This window comes from Mesocricetus auratus, unplaced genomic scaffold (genome assembly GCF_017639785.1).
Source record: "Mesocricetus auratus isolate SY011 unplaced genomic scaffold, BCM_Maur_2.0 Super-Scaffold_100010, whole genome shotgun sequence".
Lineage (NCBI taxonomy): Eukaryota > Metazoa > Chordata > Mammalia > Rodentia > Cricetidae > Mesocricetus > Mesocricetus auratus.
Window position 1 is genome coordinate 25192749 of NW_024429194.1, and position 20568 is coordinate 25213316.

The 20568-nt window shown below is 40.8% G+C and overlaps 1 protein-coding gene and 1 pseudogene across 3 annotated transcripts in view; one reads left to right on the forward strand and one right to left on the reverse strand.

The window, feature by feature from the left end:
• Pid1 (phosphotyrosine interaction domain containing 1) overlaps positions 1–20568 on the forward strand; it is a 294006-nt gene that overhangs the window by 26621 nt on the left and 246817 nt on the right. The window lies entirely within an intron of this gene.
• On the reverse strand, positions 17876–18769 carry LOC110343209 (annotated as a pseudogene).

Here is a 20568-nt window from a genome sequence, read left to right on the forward strand (position 1 = left end):
TGCTAGGCAGGGTGGCAAGAGAACTGTATGGATCTACCTTTGCTGGACTTGCAAGCAGAGCCAGAAAGCCTGGCTTTTAAAATGTGGGTCCTGGTGACTAAACTCAGGTTGTTATGCTTGTATGCAAGAACTTTACTGACAGCTGTCTCTTCAGATTGCTCTATGAGACATTTCTAATGAATAGATTCTACTCATTGTACCTGAGCCTATTCTATAAAGATTCTACCGACTCTTCTTGAAATCTCTATCCTCTTGCCTCTGCCATCCACTCCTTCAAATGGATGGCAACCCAGATCAAAGTAGGTTTCTCTTGAGTCACTGGATTTTCCCTCCTGGTGGCCTACTATAGCTCTCCCTTCATCATTTCTGGAGTGCCCAGCAAGCCATTTACCAACACAACTTTGGGCCATCCTTTAAAAGCAAATCAGAATTATTTTAATTTTCTGGAAATTGAGACTATTTCAAAGACACCATAAGAGGACCTTTTTTTTCACCAAGGATCTAGAGCTATGCCAATTTCAAAGCTGTGTAGTCAGGGTTTCCAGAATATACATAATAAGGAATATTCATCAGTTTTTCTCTACCTCTCTTATCCCTCTCTCCTTTTCTTCTTTCTTTCTTCTCTCTTCCTATTTCTCTCATCTACAACTCTATCTCCATCGCCATCTCTCCCCTTTAAAAAATTGACTCATGTTGTCCTGAGGGCTTAGTACATGTCCCAAATCTGTAGGGAGGCCACAAGTATAGCAAAACCCAGTTGATAACTCAAATAAAACACATTCATATTTCTACATCCAATAGGGTGATTTCTGGGAAGTATACTCACGGCTGACTGCTTATGATCAGGTATCAGAGAACATGTCATAGGAAAGTGGTACTTTGCTAAGAAATATTCTGGAAAATATATTTTCTTAGGGCCCAAATTTGGCTAAAATATGATATGAAGTATAATGTTGACAGAAGAAAAAATCTAACCATTGGAGAATGGGAAATGTAAGCATGAAAATTATTTGGTTGGAGGGATTATATGGCTGAAGTGATATTTTTATATGGTTTTGGGAATTTCCTATAGACGGTAAAGAGACAGTGAATGTGCATAGGCTTAGAAGACCATGCATGGGTAAGGAAGTTGGATGAATATGGAGGTTTGAAAAAGAGATTGTTAAAGGACTTTTATTGAAATCACAATGCATCAGGGAACCAAAAACTCAGTTTGAGTCAGAACAAGTGGGAGAGGTCTTAATTAAAAATCAAACATATAGTCGTTTCTTCTGGCCCCAAAAGAGGTGCCCTATCCTCTGACTAATGACTTGTAATGAACAGAACCACTGACGAATTGAATAGTTAGGAAGTAGGACTTGGTTGAAATTAAAAAAGAGTTTGAGGGGAGACCATGGGAAGGGATTAAGTTAAATTGTTAAGTCAAAGAGTTGCCCCTTACTATAGAAGAACCTCTTTGGCATGATATGGGACTACAGAGCACAAATAATCTGGGATGATTCCTGACATGGCTGCCACTGCCTTTGGATGATGTGAGACCTGAGGGGATTGAGCAAGCTCCTGGACATTAGGTCTGTGATACTGTACTGCTGCTGTTGGGAGGAAGATGACCTCTGAAGAGGAATTATGACATCCTGAAGAGCTGATGACTGTGGGTTGATATGACTTCATAGAAATCCTTAGATAAAAACATAGGTAAATGAATGTCCATTAGAGGTCACTAGAGCAAGCGGACTGTGCAGAGCATTGTTAGGAGACAGAAGCTCAGAATCTGATAAGGTCTGAGTGGCTGAATAAGATGGTGTATATTTGATGTGTTGAGTGAAAGGGTTTTACAGAGTCCAAATGCTTGGGGAGGATAAGGAGATTGTAACTGGTGACAATGAAGAAAAAAATGTGTCTGTGTGATGAAGTTGATTTTTTTTCCCTATAGCTTCTTTATCAAGTGAGGAAAAAAGATAGAAATGAAGTAATAAAAACATTTAGAAATTTCTGATGGCTTACAAGAAGAAAAGAGAATAAACTCCTTGGGGAAGTTCAGAGTTCCCCTTCAAGAATGGTTGGCCCATCTGACCTCAGAGAGAAAAAAGCATGGCCAGGAGAATGGCACCAAGCAAAGCTTTCCCAGCTTTGAAAAAGGAATTCTGCAAACTGCACATTGAGAAATCAGGTTTCAGCCCAGGGAAAGCTTCTAAAATAGAATATTAAGCAGATGGCTGTGAGTACTAAGAAGAGGAAGCACTGAGTCATTAGGAGAAGTCACGCCAAAATCAGAATCATCCTATTTTATTTCTTAATGCCACTACATCAATGGAGTGGGGAACATTGGAGGAAATCTTTAGAACAGCCTGTTTTGATTTCAACAGAGATTTTCCAAATACAAATGATGCCTGGCAGATAGAATATTGCAATGTTAGCTGAATGTGGGTACAGTCAGGTAAAATTGTGGCTGGTTGAATACTTCCAAAGGAAATGTTGATGGATAGGTTGCTGTTAACTGGAGGAAATACTGAAGAGAGATGTGTGGCTTGGTCCTTGGATCACATCAAAATTTTACCAATTGCTTGGCCAAGGACATTAGAAGGCCACATCATTTGCAGATGATACAGAAAGAATGAATATGACAGATGTAAAAATTGAGACTCAAAATTATTTTGACTTCAGGACACTAGGCAGACACCAGAAAGATAAAATTTAATGAGGGTAAATGTAAAATTCTATACTTAGAACCTCATAGGAGCAGAATGTTAATGACCTGCTCAAAGTTCTGAGCGCTTACCTTCTTAACAGCCACTGTAGACTCCAGCTGTTTTATAGCTGAGGCACAGGTCTCATATTTCCCTGGCTTTAGGTAGGAATCCAAAAAAACTTCAATCAGCACTTTCAGCCATGTTTTGTTTTTAGACTAGTGCCAAAGTCATGACCACAGTCCTTGCTCCTACCTGAAGTCTACAATAACTGAGCACTCCTCCTTATCCTGGATCCCATGGCCCTGGTCTCTAGTCTGATACACTATGTCTCTGAGTGTGATGCTCAACATTCTATATTTGTATTTGCATGTTATTTAGCAGCTTGATAGACAGAAATGCCTATGAACTAGCACTACTTTAAGGATTAACCTCGAACTTGTGTTCTTTATAGAATGTAGTTGAGATGTCGGGTATAAAATTATAATGGCCTTGAAACTCTTTCTTTCTCTAGACTGGATGTAGATGTATATTTAGGACCAATTCATAAAACTGCTCAACTAGGCTGAAGTTGAGCCCTTGACTATGATTTCCATAGAAATATGTATGTGTGAAGTAAATGAAGATGAGAGCTGGTGAATATAGATCTATGGGAAGTCTGGGGGTATTGTGTTTATAAGATATTCAAGGAACAGAGACTAAGATGCCAGGACAGTCAACATCACAGAAGGAAATGTGGTGGACAATCGCAGAAGGAATTGATCCACAATGCTTAGGTAACAGCATCAAAGGCCTAAAGCATTTCAAGTGGACCTTTCAAGTGAAGATTTGAAATGATATTAGTCAATACAGCTTCTGGGTGAATAGAGAGAAAATCTGATTGCCACAGGTCAAGGGCAGAGGTGTGAGAAAAGAAGATGATGGCATCACCTACACATTTAAAGACGAGGGGAGTGGTTAGAGGAGTTGCTAGAAGATGATTAAGGGCTGGGTAGAAGCATGTGCTGCTTATATGTGTGGCAGGGAACATGGTATTAGACATGTCATTAGAGGGAGAATTAGAGGTTCATGCAGAAAGCATATTTGTCTGGAAACACCTAGTACATCATCAACACCACCTCTCTTCTCTTTATTCCCTCTCCTTACTTTTACCCTGCCATCACTTCTTCACCCTTCTTTTCCCTGGGCTCACAGCCCATGATTTATATTATTCTACATGTATAGCAAAGTTGTCATAGTTGTTATAAGCATTTTCAGTGAGATGTTATGACTGGATTGAGATGTAAACTTGTTTTGAGAAGAAGCTGCTCAAAATGAATATCGGTAATAGAATTACAGTGACATAATTGATGGTCTATATGAGACACTTACAGAAATAGTTCAAGTGAAACATGTGCTGCCCAGGATGTACCTTGAAGCAGAGATGGTGTCCAGACAGACGGATGAAGGTTTTGCAAGGCTTACCAGATGTGGGAACTTCAGACGATGTTCAATGCCTTGGCTAAAGGCAACTCAAGGAAGAAAGGGGTTTATTTCAGCTTAAAATTCCAGGTTGCAGTCCATCATTATGGGGAAGTCAAGACAGGGACTTCAAGAAACTAGTCACATCATATCCTCAGTCAAGAACAAAGAGAAAGGAAAGCAGACATATTCTCAGGCTTGCTCGCTTACTTATGCTAAGCTCCCCTTGCCCCAATCTTATACAGCTCAGGAACCCATGCCTAGGAAATGGAGCTGCCCACGGAGGGTTGGGTCTTTTCTTATCAAATCATGCATTAAGTCAGTCTCCTACAGGATAACCTAATACTAACAATCCATCACTGATACGATTCTGAGATAATTTTAGGCTATTTCAAATTGACAGTTAAAGCTAATTATTACAGATTGGAACATTTTTCTTCAAAAGAGGATAATAGACTGAAGGATGAAATTAGATCAGACTTGTGCTATGGTCTCTGAGATCTTCCTGAAGGACATATATAAAACTGAATTGAGGTTGATGTTTGGAGGCGCATCCATGCTTATTCTCTAAATTGTTACTTACTGCTGGAAATAGGAGTCAAGTGATACAGCATCAGGGAGAGGAGACGATTCCTCTGAGTCTCAAGGTAGCTTTAAGGCATTCACTAAAAACTTGAACAAAATTTTGATAATATTGTTAAAGGCAGTTTTCTCAACTGTTCATTACTGAGGGAGAAATAAAATGAAGTGAATCTTGGGCTGCACCCCAAGTTCCTTCACTAGTGTTTACTTACATCATAGGAAGTCTTGAGTCAAGTGAGTGGCTTTGGAGAGGAGGGATGGAGAAATGGACCTTGAATGGCAGCCTGCTAACCCAGTTTATTCTACGAATCTCTTGGATACTGCCCCAATTTTGAAGGAGCACACCTCCTAAGGGCTCAAAAGAGGGATTAAGTCCTACAAGTTTGAAGAGATCTGTAGCATCATAAGCACAGTCTTTGGGAATTTGAAGCAATTTTAATGTTGCTCTCATAAACACTGGCTGATAGAACTTCTCTCCCCTCCACTCTTCTTACCCCCTCACCTCCCCTCTCCTGCAGACCCACTGCTGCTCCATTTCCCTTCAGAAAAGAGCAGGCCTTGTCCAGCCTTGATAACATGGTTTGTGTCTAGTCTTATGGCATCATGCTATGCCATGCTCAATTATTATCTCTTCCTTCCTTATTTATTTTTAATATATTTTTTATTTTTAAATTTAAATTTAAATTAGAAACAAGGTTGCTTCACATGTCAATTCCAGGCCCCTCTTCCTTCCTTTTTTTTTTAACTTTTTAAACTTTTTCTCCTTTATAAACTTTTCTCCGTTTCTCTTGTAGTTCATCTCTTTGTTCCTCATATCTCTTGAAATTCTAAACTGCCTGTGCAATGAGGCAAGGTAGTCCAGTGTTGGTGTGGCTAAGGGATGGGGAAGAAGGTACTCATATTTGTTAATTATCCCACTCCTCCCCACCTCTCCCAAGTCCACAAGTTCTTTTGTGAAAGAAATGAGGTATTTTTTTGTTAGTATGGCTTTATGAAATCTGTGCCTTTTAAACAGGGTGTCTGGGTGTTATTTTGACTTTTTTTTCATTAAAAATCTATCTAATTGGCCTGTTCCCAGTGATCAATTACAACCCTGCTCCATTTATTCAGAACATACTTACTGAGTCTTTGCTCTATAAATAAGGCATTATTAATGATGACCACAGGGAAGGCAAAGCAGGCTTTATTCCCTCTGCATTAATCTGCTCCAATGCATCTATCAGGAAGGGAGTCACATATGGTTTTCATTGATGGATGATGGCATAAAGGTTAGCAGACCCAAGAACTTTTATAGCTGTTGCCTTTGGACTTTGTGCCAACTGCTCTTTAGGTCAACCCCTTCATGCTTAATCAACAGTGCAATTAACCACAGGATCTCTATGTGTTTTGTGCATAGAAGCTCAGCCTATAGGAACACTTGACTTAGTTTATACTGGTACTCTTTTGCATCTTTTACCTGGTATCCTGTTGCTGCTGTGTACTTTGACCAGTGAACTCTTGGTCAGATCCCAGGGAGAGGGGGCAGTTGGCATTGCCGAAACATTTGGAAGGTACACTCTACTATAATGTGAGTAATCTGCCCCCTTCTCTTTGGTAAGCGAAGAAACCAGTTCTCTAATTCACTTCCCAAATTGACATTCATAGCTCTGCCACCCTCATCATTCTTGGAGGTAAGTGATGCAAAAATATTTTCTAAGTTCTGCAATTTTTGTGCTTGAAGGACTTACTACCTCTGGGTTTGCTTTTTTCCTGCACTAAAGGAAGCTTTCATCTTATGGGCAAGGCTCCACGAATGAGTGTGCATGTGAGAAAAATCAGGATGTATTTTCTGTGGCTCAATGACTATTTTCATGTCTTTTCTATGCACGGATCAATCTGTTGGTTTTGTTTTGCTTCCTGTAGCCATCACAAAATTGATTGAGAATCTTTTTGTTTGATCTTATTTTACTGTGGTGCAATACAACGATCATTAATTAGAAGTTTTCAGTGTATCATGTGATTGAAAGTGGATGCAGACAAAGCACATTTAGGAAAAGAATCTGAGACCAGCATCAGGCATGTTGTGGTACTGGACTAAAAATGAAAACACTATCCCCGTAGCATTAACTCATTTTGTTCTTCCAAAGTTGACATCACCAAAAGAGAATCATTTCATGTCTGTCCAAGAAGATGCATGAGTGTTGCAATCTCAGCATCAAGACATGATGTACAAACTTTGTAGATAAAAGGAAAGACGTGTAGTAAGCCTGATAGAAGCCAAATTAAATTTAGATAAAAGTAGAAAGGTCTAATAATCTATGCTAATAAGGGACTTCTCATTAAATGATGTCTTGGATTTGATTGATTGTTTTTTAACATTACCCTATTGTTTATTTGGGTCATGCATGTGAGTGTACTGAGGCAAACACTAGTGAGTTTTGCTATGTTGGTGAATACTGGAAGGCCAATGAGTTGAGTTGCTATTCTGGATACTCTTTTTGTTACTATGACAAAATACCTGACAAATGCTACCTAAGGAAGGAATAGTTTATTGTAGCTTACAGTCTGAGGTATAGTCAATCATGGTAGAAAAGCCATGACAGAAGGAGCCTGAGGCGGCTGGTCACATTGCATCTGAATCCCGGAAGCAGGAAGGGATGAATGCTGGTGCTGTCCCTGCCCACTTCTCCCTTTGTTTGCATTCCAGGATACCAGCCCATGGAGCAATGCTGCCTACATTTAACGTGGGTCTTCTAACTCATGTAATCTGATCTAGAAAACCCCTCACAGATATTCCCTGATGTTGGTCCAGGAGTTTCTAGATCATGCCAAATTGACAAGCAGTATGAACCATCACTATAACTAATGTCACCTCGTCTCTGGACTGCCAGCTGGGTCTAGGAAGCTGTTCCTGATTTATCATAAGGCAAAGTTCATCAAGTTTGTGTGACACCTGAGTCACAATTACATTTATGCTCTTCCTGTGTGGCATTTAATCTGGATACATTTTTTTCTTTCTCATTGGAATGTACAGATCATGGCCAAGGTTTATCACCTGCCAGCATTACAGTTTCCTGCATTTATATTTACAAGTGCAATCAGTTTGCATATATCTCTGCTGAAATACAGGCTAAAAGTTAAATATGTAGGTTGTAATTTTCAAAGTTGATATATTACACTCTTCACAAAGTTACTGTGTGTGTATGTGTGCAGACGAGCGTGTATTTGTATATGTGTGTAGGACATTTGGTTCTAAGCACAATCCATTTCGATTTTTTTGAGATGGAACCTCTTCTTACCTGGAAGCTCAAAAAATAGGCCATCCTGAGTCTCCAGAGCTGTGTTTGTAAGCACACATGCCACGTCTTGGCTCTTTTGCTTTTATGTGAATTCTAGAAGATTGAATTTAGGTTTTCATACTTATAACACAAGGGCTTTACTAACTGAGTTATTACCCTAGATTCCTACACATTTTTAAAATAGGTACTTGGGATCTTTGTTCTATTTCTGGTCATTTCTATTGCCTTCTTCGTTTTTTAACTTCTATGTAGGGCAAGTGAATTATAGTCCCAGCTGGACAGTTGCTCTCCCTGCCTTTGTGTTGGTCTCCTTCCAACTCTGTTTCCATCTACTGTGGAAGCATCTCCACTATGTCTGACTAGTAGGTAGTAGTAGACTGCCTACTCTATTTTCTACTCCTTATTAGGATCACACCATTTGCTTATATGCTTTATTTCTTTTTGTTTTCTTAGTATGGATCTTTAGGCAATGTACTAAACCTGGTTGTAGAAGACAAAGTTGAGGGGCTCATTGGGGGAGGGTGACTTTTAAAAATAATGAAAAGGCTATGGTTTATAGTATCTTTAATAAAAAGCCATTACAAAGAGCCATTGATGACATGGAAAAAACATATGGTTATTATTTTTTTCTTGAAATAACAGAGGAAATTCCATCTAAATGGGAACTAATTCAAACACATTCTTCTGCCTTTCAGAATATTCAAAATAGGGGACAGAAATCCAAATATCTCATGTGTTTATGAAGGCTATGTTTTATTATTTGTGGTAAAAGTCAGTATTCTAGGCTCACTGGAAAAAACTCAATTCTATTTAATTTGATTTTCATAGCAGTTGAAGATTCTCCAGACCTGTAGGTTGTCAGGGATAGATGAAAAAACTTCACAGGCTATCTCAGATGAACCAAATAGTGCCGTGACAGCAAAAGAATTCAACAGGAGGGAGGATTTTTCACTAATTCCTGGGAATCCTCTAGTTATGCTATTATTTAAACTTCAAATATATAGTACTTTTGGCTAAGTTCTATGGGCTTTCTTGACTCATGAGGGATGATTTGTTTTTCTTTTTGATTTTGGTGTGACTAGGTAATGAACAGGTAAACTGCTTAAACTGGAATTTCCTTGGATTTAGTCTATCATAATCAATTATCTCAGATGGCGGTATGAGTTGAACTATACTGTGTCTAGAATGTGTATAATGAATTTGCAGTGTTTAGTATTTCAGAACCTGACCTTATTTAGAAGTAGGGTCATTGAAAATATAATTATTGAAGAAGAGGTCACAGTGGATACAGATCGCAGTCAGAACAGAGACCTGTGTGTGTGTGTGTGTGTGTGTGTGTGTGTGTGTGTGTGTGTGTGTGTGAAACCTTGTAAAAGAAAGAGGCTGCTATCCTGGAGCCTAGCAATGCTTGGGACAGGCCTTGATTAATGGTCCCCAGAACTGGTGCACACTGTTATTCTTTTCTTTTCTTTTATTACTTTAATTTTAAATAGCTTGCTTCACATGTCAATCCCAGTTCCCTCTCCCTCCCCTCCTCCTGCACCCCCCACCATCTCCCCAGCCTCCCACCCTATCCCCACTTCCTTCCACATAGGGGATATCTAGAGTCTGTCATTTCACTCAGGGCAGAGGCCAGGCACTCCCCTAAGAGTCCAGGCTGAGAGAGCATCCCTCTTTGTGTTATGGACACATGAAGTCCATTTGTATGCCAGGGATAAACAGTGATCTACTGCCCAGGGCCCCATAGGTTGTCCAGGCCTTCTCACTGACTCTCACACTCAGGGGGTCTGGATCAGTCCCATGTTGGCCTCCCAGCTGATGGTCTGGAGTCCAAGAGCTCCCCCTTGTTCAGATCAGCTGTCTCTGCTGGTTTTGCCAGCCCATCCTTTGCCAATTTGCTCATCGCTCCTCTCTTCCTGACACTGGGTTCCATGGGTTCAGTTCAGTGTTTAACTGTGGGTGTTTGCCTCTGCTTCCATCAGTCACTGGATGAAGGTTCTAGGATGGCTATAGATATCAAGTCCTTTTCCTGCTATATGGTACATCATATCAATTTATTTTCTTGTGGCAGATAGTTCTGCATCCTATGAATAAATTCCACTTGGTCATGGTGCTGGATCATTTTAATATACTGGGAATACAAGCATTGCTAAAATTTTGTTGAGGGTTTTTTTGTGTCTTTGTTCATGCAGCTTATTAAACTGTTACCTTCTTTTCCTTATAATATGTTTGGTTGACATTAGCATAATGCTGACCTCGTAAAACCACTAGAAACATTCTAGCTTCTACTTAAGAAATGCAATTAAGGCAATATTAGTATGAATTATCTGTTAGAAGTTTGATAGACTCATTCACCTATAGGATTTACTTTGTTAGAAGGGTTTTGGATACTTAAGTTTAACATGCTTGTTTGTTGCTGGCAGAAAGAATATAGATATTCCTCAGAAAACCTTGGAAGTTAGAGACTGGAAAGATTGCTCAGTGATTAAATGTGTATACTGCTCCTGTAGAAGACCCATGTTCAGTTCCCAGCACCCACATCAGGTGACTCACAACCAACTCTAACTCTAACACTAGGTGACTCAATGCCATCTTCTGGCTTCTGTGGATATATGCTCTTTTGTATGTACCCACACATATATAGATATAATTAAAAATAGATGAATAAATAAAACCACTGAAAACAGAAACTACTCTCTAATATAGACATCTGTGGGTATATTCTGGCATATACCCACAGGCATTGAAATCAGATCTCAAAGAAACATTGTTCACCCTAAGAGTAAGTCACAACAGCTGAGACACAGAAGCAGCATTAATATTCATGAGTGGATGAACGAATGTTTAAAAAGTTATACCTGTAAAAGTATATTTTGCAGTCTTAGAAAATAAGGAAATTCCACCATTTGAGACAGCATGACATTTTTTCTTTTTTTAAATTTAGAAACAATCTTATTTTATATATTAATTCAGGTTCCCTCTCCTTCCCATCCTACCATGCCTTCCCCTGTCCCCACTCCCACCCCTCATCCACTCCAGGGAGAGTGAGACCTTCCATGGGGGATTATCAAAGTCTGTCATATCATAGGCTGATATCCATGGCCCTCCCCCATGTATCTAGGCTGAGAGAGTAGCCCTCCATGGGGAAGGGACTCCCAAAGTCCATTTGTGCACTAGGGATAAATACTGGTTCCACTGTCAGTGGTCCCACAGACTGCCCAATCCTCCTAACTGAAACCCACATTTAGAAGGCTTGATTTGGTCCAATGCTGGTTCCCCAGTTTTACGACTGGGGTCTGGAGACAGCATGACTTAATCTAAGGACTATTATACTAAGTGAAATGAAGCAGAAAAATACTACATGGTACCACACACGATGAATCTCAAATAGTTAAATGGCACAGAAGGGAATGGAGAGGTAGTAATTCATGGCTTGGAAAGTAATGAGTTGGGAGATGTTAATCAAAGAGTGTATAACTTTGTTTTCACAAGATTAAAAAGTTCAAGAGATCTGTGACACAAAACTGCCTATACATGAAAATACTACATTACAAGCTTTAACTTTTTCTAAGAGGTAGATTTATGTTAGGATCCTTATAACAAAAGATAATGATAATGGAAAGTAAGAGAGTGAAAAGCAGTCTTTAGTGGAGACAGATAAGTCCAGAGTATAGATTTTGATGAATTTTCATAAGATAAGATGTATACACAACCAAATTATTATATGTTAATCATGCAAGTTTTCCTGTAGCACAATAAATAAAAGACCCAGAGACAGATATTGGAGTTCAAACATCAGAAAAGCAAATCAGCTGTCCACTAGTTCTTACCTCTAGCTCAGACTGAAAAGGTTATCCTGGCTCCACCAAACCTCTGACTGCTGCTGCCTCTCCTCAGTGTGGCTGGAGAATTCTGAGACTTGAAGAATGTCTTCCTATCCTCAATGTGGCTGGAGAATGAATGCCAGCTCTGAGACCCTGTTCCTGTCTTAAATACCTCCCACGAGTCCTGTGTAGGGAGAGATCTCATGCATTGACGACACTGACCATGTCCAAATGGGTACCTGGGGGTTAGGAGAGATAAAGGGAAGAAGGAAGGGACATGCTCTCTCTTGGGGTTGCGATCAAGGTTGGAGACCAACAGAGAGCTGACTTCAGTTCTCGGCTTCTCATGTAAGTGACTTTTCTCTCTCTAATAAAGTATCACACAACCCCCCCCCCCAGTATCCTTAGCTTGGCTCATTTACCATCCTCAGTCCTGGGATAAAAGGCGGGAGCTGTTACTCTTTTAGACTGATGAAATCTTGTTTAGGCCCAGGTGGCTTTGAACTCAGAGAGATCCATCTGCCTTTGTCTCCTGAGTCCTAGTATTAAAGGTGTGTGCCACCACTATAGCTTGTGGATGGCTTTGTTTTCTGAATCCTCAGGCAAGCTTTAATAAATCATAAAAAATATACCACCACAGTCCATGGTGAATGACAACTGCAGGCACATACAATTAATGAGGGGACATTCTGTGTCACATGAGCATGAATAGAATAACCATTCAGGGACCTCAGTACTTACCAACACTACTTCAGCCCTCTGTCTCTGTATCACAAGCCAGAGCAACATAGTACTGGTCACAGCTGACCTATACTCTAAGTAAACCTCAAAATGTATTAGTCTGGTATTTCCTCTTGCTTTATCATGTGTCTAAAGGACACACCAGTCTAAGGAAGGTTTTCCATAATTAAAATGTCTGCTAGTTGAAAATCACTCACCATGTCTAGACAGCCAATGCTGGTGGTACTTCTGATACTGCTCTGGCTCTGTTTGTGTCCTCTGTGAGCCCCGTATCCACCCCAAATTCTACCTTCATGCTGGGTTGTATAAGCATAATCCAAACTGTATAAGTCTAAACTACTTCCCAAGTATATTTCATAAGACACTGGACCCCCTATTAGCAGAGATTTTTTTTGATGCAAGTTAGCTAAACTAAGCATGGATGTTTGTGTGTATGCATGGGTGTACAAGTGTGAAATTACAGAAAATGACAAGCTTAGACAACAACTACAACAAAAGCACCAAGGCGGAGACACAGGAAGAATCACTAAGGGTCTACTCAGTGGAAGGGCAAAGACACAAGCAGCTCCTGGCAGGTGTGGGAGTCACTCGAAAGCTCCACTGCAGAAGTGCATCTCTCTCCAGCCTCACATCTCCAGTATTCTCCTATGAACCAGGAAGGGATTAACTGCCACCTTTATTGGATCACTGCCCATCTCATGGTAGAAGTACAATATACTTCCAGTAGAGAAATCATTTCATTCAGTTCAGCCCATTTCCCTAAAGAAATAAAGAATGTGATTTTTCAGAAGGGGGAATAGGGAAATTTGGTAGCCAAAAGGCAACAGATGGGGCCTTGGAACTTAGGAGAGCCATATTCGAATAGCACAGTTTTTGTTTTATCAGCTTTTACCAGTCACATTTCCTACAGTACTTCCTTCCAACTGGCAGTTGGTACACTTAACCCTTCCTATTGAGCAGGGAGTGTCCCCTTTGCTGTGCTCTCTAGGCCAGGTATCAGCTGGTCGCTCTCTAAAGATCATCATGGATTCTCCTGGAACCAGCCTTGAATTTATGTCACTGCTGTTGAAGCACATGAAGATCCTTTGGCACAATGAAGGCTTGTTCATGTAAATATTATTATTAATAGTCATTATAAGAAACAAGGAACATCTTGATAGCATAAAAAGAGGTCCAGCTTAGCTTGGGTGCCAAGGGAAGCAGCTGCATGAAGCCAGAATGGAATCCTGAGACTCTAGACGAGCTGGAGAAATGCTCTTCGCTGTTGGGTTTTAGTAGACTTTCCCAGCAGAGGAGATGGTTAGGTGGTGGGTGTGGATTCACTTACTTTATAGCAAAGTAGTGTTAACTCTGCCAAGACTTCTGTGATGATAAATTTGATTTTCCCATTGACTGGATGGAGAGGGGTTAAGTTCAGCAAGGCTGAACTTTATGTCTTCGAGGCCATTTCCATGGAAGATGAACTAGATGGAAAGACGCACCATGAATGTGGGTGGCAGCATCACATGGGCTAGAGGACCAAGAAGGATAAAAAGGGAATAAGAATAAAGCTGATAGTGCATGTACGCTGGCTTCCCAGCTTCCCGGTCTACAACATCTTCCTCCCCATGATGTTCTGAAACCCAGTTCTGAGCCCCATTAGATATTTCCTCCATGGAGTAGTTCTTCCTCAGGCATTTTGCCACAATAATGGGAATCTGACTCACAGAACTCCTAAGGAAAATGTTGATTGTGTTCTGTATTCCTATTGAGACTTTCACATGAGATTGTAATTCTGTGACAGAATATATAATATATCCTTGGGTCTATGGGAAAGAGTTCATTTGAACTTCTTTCTTCTGGTATCCCAAAGGTCTAGAGAATTGAGAACTGAACAGAAAAGTCCACCAGTATCTAAGTTAGGGTTACTACTGCTGTGATAAATACCATGACCAAAACCAACTTGAGGAGGAAAGGGTTTATTTGTCTTATGTATCCTGAATGGCAGTGCGTCATTAAAGACAGTCAGGGCAGGAACTCAAGCAGGGCAGCAACATAGAGGCAGGAGTGGGTCAATGCAGAGACCATGAAGAGTGCTGCTTACTGACTTGCTCCTTATGGCTTGTTTGGTTTACTTTCTTATAGCACCCGGGACACCAGTCTAGGGTGGTACCACCCACATTGGCCTGAGCCCTCCCACATTAATCAATTACTAGTAAAGAAAATGCTCTACAGGCTTACCTCCAATCCAATCTTTATGGAGGCATTTTCTCAATATATGTTCTTACTCTCACATGAATATAACTTTTGCCAAGTTGACATAAATCCAGACAGGACAGTAAGTGCCAAGAATCTTCCAAGGTCACAGCAAAGTTATTTTTCTTATGGTGAGCATACCAATCAGAAAATCTAACCAAATTTGATATGATGCCTCATTGGTTAATGTGTTCCTGTATGATGTCTAGAGGCACCAACATGCAAAAAAGAAATGTAGCTGTATATAAAAGATACAGAACACAGCCCTCCCACTCAGTGTGGTATGTGTGGTGCTTCCACCCTCTCTTCTGAGGAAGTTGGTTGTATGTAAAACAAAGAACTCAGTAGCTGCATCATGAATTTGGGAAGAGGGAGATGCTGCTTGGAGTTTAATGCAGCACTGATATAAATTTGTGGTTCCAATGAGACACAATGGGAAAGGATACAGAGCAAGTAGCAAGACATAAAGTGCCTTTATACAGACTATGCCCTCTTCAGCTTTCAGAACCATGCTTATATTCTCAATCCATAGGGAGTGCGGTGGAGTCTGAGAACTGTATAGATACACCAGTGAGTACCCAAGTACTCTCAGCACAGAGGAATGAATTTGGGGGTGGACTAGAAAAGCTGAGCCTTTGTCCTGACAGCAATCTCCAGGATAAGTTCAGGAGTGAACTCAATGAAAGGAAATTCCCTTTCTTGTTTCCTGAGGTTGGCTGACATTTAATGACAGAGATCATCTGGAGACATTTTGAAGTCCAAACAAGTTTGACCAGTAATTCTTTCTAAATCTCAAATCGTGCAGAATATGTTATTTTCTTGGGAGAACAGTATCAGTTCGTTTTGAATACAGTGACTCTGATTTTCATCAGATAAAAGTGTGAGTGGATAAAAGCCCTTTACCTGATCTCCTTACTCCCCGAGAACAACAGCCAATAATGCATATACAAAATATAAAAGCCAAGGTACATTCTACGGTGCCAGAGTCTTTAAAGCATTAAGTCACATTTTTCCTTACACAGACAGGGCTAGAGCTCAGACCAAGCGAGAGAATTTTGCCTAGCCGGAAGGTGGGGAGTGGCAGTGAGTAGAGAGATGAATGGCAGAATCTGAAATGTTCTGGGGAAGCCCGAAAATACTTAGTGGAGATTTTTTTCATTACATTTTCCTTCTAAATGTCCCTCCCCATTGCTTTAAAATTTTTTGTGGGATCTAAATGACTTGCAAACATACTTTGTGACTTTGTGGTTGGATCTTTTTGGAACCTGGAAGAATAAACCACTGGTCTCAAAGTAGCATGAGACAGAGTAAGGAAGTCAAGATGACTCACGGTGTACGTGTCTTGTCTGGCCATGCCATTTAAGCCCGATGTCATCCTATGTCTAGCCCTATGTGGATTAACTCCTATTATTTCATTTTAACCTTTCAAAGGTCCAACAAGGCAGAGACTGGTATGTTTTGTTGAATATGTGTCAGTTATCTCCTTCCTTGGATAAGAGGCTGTATGCATCTTTTAGTTTAGGATATTGATCATTTTGACTTATATATTTTTTAACTTTAAAAATTATTACTTGATAATTTCATGTATGTATAAAATGCTTTTTGAACATTTCACCCTTCCATTATCTTCTTTTATCCCCTCCTCCTATTGAACTCCTTCTATCCAACAATTCCCTTTTAATTTATTAATGTCTTTCTTTGTGTGTGACCCATTGAATTTAATTAGAGTTGTCCACCTGAGCATAAGTAGATGGCTATTTACTGGAACATGGGCAACTCAACAGTGTTTGTACTACAGGAGAAAATAATTCTCACTCCCCAGGAGCCATAAACTGCCATTGGCTCCTCAGGGGTGGGGTGGGACCTCATAAGCTCCTCCCTATCCATGATGGAATGATGAAGGGTCCCATCATAGCAGGTCTTCTGTAAATAACCACCACCACTGTACATTTGTCTCACATCCAGAGGACACTTATTTTTCTGCAATGGATGTGCCCTATAGAAAGCACCTGCAGATATTTGTTTAATTGGACTGAATTGAGGAAGGAATGTGATTGAAGCCATAGATCTAAGATAGGTTGTAGAGCCTTGATAGACAAATCAAGTTTGGGTCTTGTTTTTCATCATTGAGGTGGCTGGAGAGGGGATAAGGCAGGCTAAAGTTAATGGAAGAATCAAAGGAAATACATTCTGTTGAGGTAACTGGCAAGCCACCAGCAGCTAAGAGTTACATCTCATGTGGTGTCTTGCATGAATATGTGCCTGACACGTTACTTTGATGGACAAGTTATGATACCAAGGATCAGGCTAGTGAGAGAATCTAAAAGATAAAGTGTCTTTTGGAAATATCCTTTATTGAAGAAGATACATGTGGTAAGGCTTATTGAACTCTGAGGCAAATTGCTATTTTTAACATTTAAACTTACAAATACAATTTGTTATGATTTTATGCATCTGAGGCAGGCCTTGCATAGTTCTCTGATTCTTTCTCTACTGTGATACTTCATTCTAGTCTCTGGTTATTTATTTTATCTAAGTTGACAGGGCTAGTATTGTTGTGCCTCAGAAATCATCAACTAAGGAGAGACGTGATAACCAATTCTCAACCCCCCCCACTTTCACAGAGTAACAAGAGTTCAAAACTAATTTCAATTTTTCTGAGAACTTTACAGAAACCATGCATTTTCCTGTGATAAGATCATCAGAACAAACCATGGTAGCTTATTTGCCTTTGGCAACTATTTTATTAGCTTAATGTGTTAATTAGGTTCATCTCTTATTGATTGACAGCTCTGAAGAATAGTTATACATGTTGCAGAAAAAGGAAATAAAATAACTGAATTAATATCATTTTTAAACATGTTCCAGGCTTTTTAATTTAAGATCAAAATGACAAATGGGCTCAAGATCAACCGCATCATTGAACTTCATCTCCCCCTCGTACTCCCAACCTGCCCTTCCCCCAACCCTTTTTGGGCTTCTCCTCTCCTCTTCTGTAAATGAACTTAACCCCAAAGCTGTGGTGGCTCCAAGTTCTCTTCGTTTACCCCCTTTCCTTTGCCTCGGCTCACCTCATCCCCACGCAGGGCTGGCACCTCAGTTTGAATGCACGGGAGAGCTCTCTTTGGAAATAGTCAATGCTTGATCATTTGCCCTTTTGGCACTGGTTACAGAACCACACTCAGATCACATCCTTCTCCACCCAGGCTTCTTGGCGATGATGCTGGTCTGTCGCAGGTTGGGCTTTTGGCACTGCTGAAACATGTTCTCTGGTTTCCCCCTCACACAGTTCTCCACACTCATCCACTGTCTCTTGCTGGCCTTCTCCTGGGTCTCTGCTTTGCTTATCTCCTGAAGGTTCTCATGGTTGTCGGCTTCCTCCACTCATTTCTTTTGCGGCCGCTGAAGCTTACACAAGTTCTTGAAGTTGAGCTGCAGGGCTAAAGGAGGCAGATGGTTGACTGGCTTTCCAAAGAGAATGCTCAGAGGGAGCCCCACATTGGCCTTGGGTGTACCCCAAAATGCTCTTCTGCTTTAGCAGCTTGGCAGAACTTTCATGTCCTGGAACTCCTTGGGACTTGGGTCCACCATCTCCAATTTGATGTCCCTGGGGCAGACAGTGCAGGGCGCAGGGGAGGTCCCCTCCAAATTGCTCTCCACTCCTGCTGCTGCTCGACCCTAAGGCTGCAAAGTCTCCAGGACAACTTGGGGCACTAGGCCCAGTCTGTGCCAAAGTCCACACTATGCCATCCCTTCACAGAACAATTATGGTGGGGGACATGAGGAGATCTCTAACACTTCTGAGCCTGGTTCAACCCCTGGTCCAAATCCAGGTCCATTTGGGGGCCCTTGGAAGCTTAGGCAGGTCTGAGGGTCCACCCAGTGGGCTCCAGCCCTCCTGGCCCATTACCCCCACATGGTAGAGGTGAGAAGGTAAGTCTCAAGCCAGGTGACCAGCCATGGGGAAGGCAGGCACCCCAACCTGGGATCTGACAGAAGCCTGCATTGCTGTGTTGGCAGTTCGCTGAGTGGTAACTAAAGTTTCAAGCAAATACTCTTTGAGAAACACTTGCTACAACGTGGCATCAGGGAAGAACTTTTGAGAAGTTAAATGCATTCCCTAACTTTTGCTGAAGGGGACCTTTGAGTACAGAAGTTAAGATGATCCCAAGACCAGCCTTGGGTCGCTCTCACCACTAGTCATCTAACCGTTCTCCCTGCTTCAGGTTATTTGTTACACTGACTGACAGCACATCTCCTCCAGACTTCTGTTTAACTCAGAAAATGCTTGCTCTTGAATCAAAGCATTTGTTTTTGGAACATCGGGGCAGGTGATCACAGGATGCTTGATTGCAAAGAACCTCGATTGAGATAGTTGAGCCCACAAAAGGAAGCCCATGGCATTTGCTGGGAGCCTACCAGCATGAGCTTTCTGGACTCATCATCCAGGCTTCATTAAAACACCATTTTCTGCATTTCCTGCCTAGTCTCTGTTTCTGACATGCCATTATGACACTGTTGCATCTGAGCCCAACTGTTATTCCTGAGAATTTAGGACCCTCAAACACAGAGGAGACCTCCACAGAGAAAGCACAGCCAGGACAGAGCCACCACAGCTCACTTTTAAATGTGCTTTTACCCAGTATTTTCTCCAGTGTAATGAAAGAAAACATTGAGAATGAAAAACAGTATCCCCATGAAGGGAAAGAAGTTGCTGTTATTGGAATCAGAGCAAGGAACACAGGCAGACTGCCCTTCAGCAAGGGCTGTCTCGCGTCAATCACAGCTCATTCTTGAAAATGGGGCATGGAGGACACATGACTTGTGTCTAGAGCAACAGAACAACACACAGAGAACACGAACCCTCTGCATGATGAAATTGAAGAGGTAAAAAATATTGAGAGTATGTTTTCCTACTCTCTTGCTTCTGTTTTTGCTGAAACCAGCTCAAAGTCTGTAGCATGAAAGGAAGATTTGGGGGAAGCTGAGGGAAATAGCGAAAAATCGAAGCAGAAGAACAAGTGTCCTGTTTCAAAAGACAGGATGTGCGTGGTGGTGTTACCTCAGAACCTACCGGGTGGCGTTTCCTAAGGCCAGATTTTAAGAGGATGATGTCTTGTCAGTCTCAGTTCTTGGATGCTGCTCTTGTATAAGGAAATGCTCCTCTCTAATTGGCTCATAAAATACCCCACACAGCACCATTTGGTTGCATTCTAGCCCTGTCTTGTGAGGTCAGTGAGAGATATGTTTTCTGTTCCCGCTGAGCATGCCGTAAAAAGAAATGACCACTATACAGTTTAGGAAAGTTGAGTTCAGCCAATCCCAACTGCTTGTTGTCTGCTTTCTGGTCTGCCAAATTGTGAACAAGTTGCAGTACAAACTCCCTCTGCCACAGACTGAGCAGAGTTGTTCACCATGCTTACCCGCGCTGATGGACTGTACCCTATGCAACCCCAGTGGAAGTGAACATCTCTTTAGCAGTTTTGTCATCAACACAAGTTACTATTTGAAGAATGAAAGGATAACATTATAAACACAAAGTTCTAGTTCACTGTGAATGGAATTAAAAAATAGGTTGTCTTTTAAAGTGATATAAAATACAGGATGAAAACATACCATCAAAATATTTTATGAAATTGCAAGTGGAATTTCAGAGCAATAACACTATAATTTTAGAAACCAAAAAGATAAAAATGAAGTAGATAAATATCCATAATAAGTTATTGAAAGAAAAATTAATAGTGAGAAAAAGTAACATCC